We start from the raw sequence: 5040 nt of genomic DNA on the forward strand, positions 1-5040 counted from the left end.
CCAGGGTATCTGGCCTTCTGGGTCGGCTAGTTCTCTCTTTCCTCTAACGCTTCCGGAGGTGGGGAGGGTACAGACGATTCCCCTCTCCTTTGCCACCCACCGTCGTTACTTCTTAGACAAGTTGGTCATCCAGTGTCCTCCCTAGACTCCTGGAGCACGAGCAACAGGTGCTGGTGCATTTCCTCCCTTGATTCTTCCACCCGTTTCTCTCTTCATCCTTCTGTCTGGGTTTGAAGGCGGAGAGCAAGCCCGGGGCGGGCGAGAAGGCGGTGCCGGAGTCTTTGGGCAAGTGCCTGGCTGGCTGGCTCTAGGAACGGTCTGTGGTCCCGCATTCGCCTGGCTCAAAATTCCCGGCTCTTGACTGGAGGCTGCAATACTGAGGACCCTCTGAGGATGTGAGACCCAGAAGAAAGTGGAGGTGGGGGGAGGGAGAGTGAAGTGGACCACGCCCTCCCCTGGGACAGACCCTAGCTTCTGGGGGGCTAACTGGGCTGCTGGCTCCATTAGGCCCCATCCCGGCCTGCGACGCCTCCTCCGGGCCTGGGAGCTTGGTGCGGACCTCGGGCACCATCTCCTCCCCACTTCAGGTCCGATTTCCCTTTTTCTGGAGACCTGAACGTGGACTGGGAAGCTCTCGCCCTATCTGTGCCCAACTTGCCCTCCGGGTCAGCTTCGCGCCCGAGACTCCGCAGCGGGCTGCGCGGCCACCGCCCCCGCCCGCCCGGCTGGCGCCAGGGTGCCCGGAGTCCCAGGCTGGGGCGCCAAGGGCGCGGGGGCCTCCTGGACCTGCCTCGGTGGAAGGTGGGGAGGAGGGACTGCAACTTCCAGCTTCCGGCGGGGCGGGGGAAAACTCGGCGGGGGAGGCCGGTGGAAACTCCTCCTCCACTCCGCCCCGAGGCAGCCAGGACTCGGCTAGCAGCGCGTCTCCGCCCGCCCGAGCGTTTCCATAAATCAGGCCGCTGGCAGGCTGCTAATTAGCTCAGGCCGAAAAGAATAGGAAGAGGGAGAGTTCAGTAGTGCTCGGTGGGGTGGGGGGGGGGGTGGGAGCGCAGTAGGTGGGAGATCAGAATTTCCGCAGGACCCGCGGGCGACTGCCTGGGGCACCTCTGCAGCCCCCCCGCGGAGGCCACTACAGATCACTTTCCCCCAGCCGGGGCCTCCAGCCTGGCGCCTCCCGATCACACGCCTTCCGCACTGCGCGCACCCGGGTGTTGGACCTGGCCCGCCCACCCACGCCGAGGCCCCCTCTCCCACTTGCTGAGCAAACCCGGCGTTAATTAACTCTCCCCTCACCCCCTGCAATATCGGAAGACTTTCAAAACTCATCCCCAAATGTTTCCTTCTTAAGCCTGAAGCCTGCGTTTGTAACAACCGCCAGGAAAAGGGGGAGCTGGGTCTGGAAGGAGGGTCAGTCACCTCAGTGTTTTGGGGTATCAGCCCCCCCCCCGGATTGTGGGATGGGTTGTGGGATGGGACGCAGTAACCCTACTCTTCCTCCCCCAGTGAAAAGACAAGACGGGTCAATCAAGATCAGAAATAACACTAAAGTTGGATTTATTGATTTCCATGTAAATCCGGAGCAGAGGACGCCGCGAGTGAGAGTGATTTCTGTTTATTTTCTTTCTGTTCCTCCCCCACCCTTCTCCCAGCCCGCCGGGTTTCTGCGCCCCTCCCAGTCCTCTCCGCCCTCCGCGGGGAAGGGACTGTGCGATGACATCACCGCGGAGACCCGCGGCCTCCCCGCCCCCGGCCCCGGGACCCCGGAGCGGAGATTGACAGGTGTCGCTCGCAAGGACAATGCCTTCCAGGTGTCACCGTCACAGTCTCATCCCTTCTAACCCGCCCTCTCTGCCCCCTTCCCTCCCAACTCTCCTACCCACCCCACTCCCCTCCTTTTCTCCTTGGAGGAAAGCGCTCTCCTCCTCCCCCAGCTCTGCGCATCTGGGCACCGGGTCCCGGATCCCGGGTCCAGAGATGCGGGCCCGGAGAGGTCGGCACAGAAGGGCACTGGTGGCGGAGATTCCGCCTGCTGTTTGCCTCAAGGCGGCTGGGAGATCCCAGAGCTCCGGGAAGGGTCCGAGCCCGACCGTGGGCAGAGAGGGAATGTGCGTGTATTTTAAAGGAACCTGCGCGGTCTCTGGACATCCTACCTTCGCTCTCCACCCGAACCCCCCACACACATAATATAACAGACTCCAAAATAATCCTGCCATCTGGCAAATCCCAAATTTGGCGACCTAGCTACGAAAGCAACGGCGAGGTGTCATCTCGGGAGTAGGTGGCTGGTCCTGCCCGGCTCTTCCGAGCAGGGCCAAGGGCGCGGAGCTCTGCCTGCACCTGCCCCCAGCTCGGCCGGACCGTCCCCCACCCCATCCTTGCCCTGACCCTGCCGACTTTGTGGAGCTTTCCTCCCTCCGGATCTGGGCCTCGGCTTGGGGTGGGGCTGGGGAGGCGGGAAAGGACGTGCAGGAGTTAGGGCTTCCGCTCTGGTTTCCACCAAAACTGATCAATGAGCTAAAACCCAAATTCGGCTTCATTATTTAACACCGAATGTAATTTATAGCCGGGCGGCCTGTCGGGGGCGATTTACATCATTTGGTGCTAAGGATCACACATATTAGATTTCTTCAAAACCGATGGGGGTTTCTTTTACTTTCTTCCGTTTTTTTCCCCCCTCTTCTTTCTTTCCTTCTCCTTCTCCTTCTCCTTTCTTTCTTTTTTTTTTTTTTTTAAGGAGGGCATTTGTGCTAAATTGCCCAGTGCTGGTGTGATAACTGTCAAAAGTTTGACATCAAAGGAACTAATATTATTCAGTTACCAGAGAAGCTGTCTGTCTAAATAAGAATATCTTAATTACTGCATCACAAAGGTAGGAAAGGGGTCGGAGCTGAAAAGGGGAGAGGCATTCAGCCGCTGCTTTTGATGGGCTATCTGTATTAGACCGATGAGCCTCTCCTAATCAGGCCTAGTCCGATTTCCTTTCCTCTCCCCGTCGGTCCTCTGAACTTTATAACTATATGTAAACACGTTGTCAGTGGGGACCTAATCTTCTCGGGTTCTTATTAGAAGAAATTTCCATCCTCTCTCGTTCTAGATTAGGCGGTGGAGTCCTCTCCGTCAATGAAGGGACTAAGGTTTCGTGGACAATAATGTGGCAATTGTTGATGGTTTGTGACCCATAAAATGTGGAGGTGACTGTTCTGGCTTTGGTATGTAATTATGCAAAACACTTTCCATAAAGACTTGCCATTCGATCTAATGGCAGTCCCTGCGGTCTAGTTCAAAAAGGGAGGGTCTATGTACAGAGAGAGAAAAGTAACATTTGTTTTAACACAGGTTTTATGGGGGGGATGGATGAATACAAACACATCGCAACACGGCCCAAAGTATTTTTTGGAGTCAAATTAAAATAATTACGAAGGAGTTTAATAAGTTAATCATAGCAACACGGCCCATCCAAACACAGGGTGTAGGGGGGTTCGGGCTACAGCCCACCACCTCCCGACCTGACTCTGTGCTTGAGGGTGGCGATTCACCTCCTGCTTGTTCAGGGGTGGCTGGCGACACTGTCTCAACTCAGTCCACCTGGGTGCCCAGCTGGGATCTGAAGCCCCAGTTGAGGGCTGAGATTGGGGGAGGGGGAGGGGTGGGCCGTGTCATCCACTCCAAAATCTTGTCTGCGGAATTATTTGGCAGAGGGCATGTTAACAAAGCAGCCCTCTCCCGAGAAGCTCCCCCCTTTCCCTGGAGTGTCCCCAGTGCCTCAGATTTAGGGATTTCCCCAGAGAGGCAGGTAGGAGGGAGTGCCTGGCTGATTTGGGTGAGAAGTCTAAATCCTGAGCCCAGGTTTAGAGACTTAAGGACTGGGGCCCGAGTCCCAGCTGCTGAAGCACCTTTGGAAGGCACCTGAGGATTTGCTTTATGTGGTGGTTTAAAAATAATAATAATAATAATGTAGTAAAGAATTTAAAAGGGCCTGAGGAGGAAAGGTGGAAAGAGGGGGATCATCACTGATCCTGACCCAGCTCTGGCTGCTAGTTAAAAGCAAGCCTTTCTCTGTCACCTCCAGGGCCCCCATCCCGCCTGGATCGGTGCCCCCCCACACCCAGAACCACTCAGCATCCGGCTCTGCAGCCTCGCCGCCCAGCACACAGTGACACTGCAGCGTGAGCCCCGCAGAAGCCGGCGAGAGGGGATTTTTCAAGGGGGAAATAATGATTAAAAGAGAGAATCATCTAAATATCAAAGTGACGCATGGGAGACCTGGAAAAAATATTTAATCTAAGGAAAAGCAAATAAAGAAGGAGGCGCTTAGGCTGGGAAATTAAATATTATGTTTAAGATGGTGCTTTTGTGCGGGCTTGAATATTTCCGATTCATGTACACATAATAAACACTCAGGTTTGTCATCTGGAGGTGCAAATCTGAAAGATATTCCAACAAATGAAGTGCTGGCAGAGAGAGGAATAAAGAGATCGGCGCCTGTCAGGGGTCAGGCAGCCTGAGATTGCTTCTAGAGATCTTTTGAAAATTTCACACGATTGAAGGCTTAGGGGCTTCACTGCGCCCGCATTTCAAACTCAGATCAGTGGGATCACAATCAAAAATAGAGGTCTGGAAAATTTTGATGGAAAGATGGCCACGGGCTGCAGGGCTTCTCTCACCAGCTCTCTCTCTCTCTTCTCTCTCTCTTTCTCTTTCTCTCTTTTTCTTTCCAAGACAGATACTCCGGCATAGTTGTGATCCTTTGGATGACAGAGTTGTCAGAAAAGAAAGAGAAAATTGCATCTTGTCTCATAACTTCCTTTTAGTCAAAAGGAATTTAAGGTCTTCTTTCCAATAAAATGGGGGGGATGATTCTTTTCTGGCTAGTATAGGACCATAACTCAAGAGTTTGGGATTTCATAATTAATGATTGACTCCTGGACATTTAGGTTTGGCTCTCCTCTTCATTTTTCTGGCTTATTAAGAGGATTTTTCATTTAGTGTGTGTCCCAGCATTACACTGAAATTTCTTAACCACTGTCCACTGTAGGCAAG

At 54.0% G+C, this 5040-nt stretch overlaps 1 long non-coding RNA gene across 1 annotated transcript; it reads left to right on the forward strand.

The window, feature by feature from the left end:
- Window positions 1-2739: 2739 nt before the first annotated feature.
- On the forward strand, window positions 2740-4578 carry LOC116863100. The gene is made up of 3 exons (XR_004381763.1): window positions 2740-2869; window positions 3095-3209; window positions 4070-4578. It is a non-coding gene; the product is annotated as an uncharacterized LOC116863100 (long non-coding RNA).
- The last annotated feature ends 462 nt before the right edge of the window (window positions 4579-5040 follow it).

The sequence above is a fragment of the Lontra canadensis genome, unplaced genomic scaffold (genome assembly GCF_010015895.1).
Source record: "Lontra canadensis isolate GAN:19392208 unplaced genomic scaffold, GSC_riverotter_1.0 scaffold526, whole genome shotgun sequence".
NCBI classification, from domain to species: Eukaryota; Metazoa; Chordata; class Mammalia; order Carnivora; family Mustelidae; genus Lontra; species Lontra canadensis.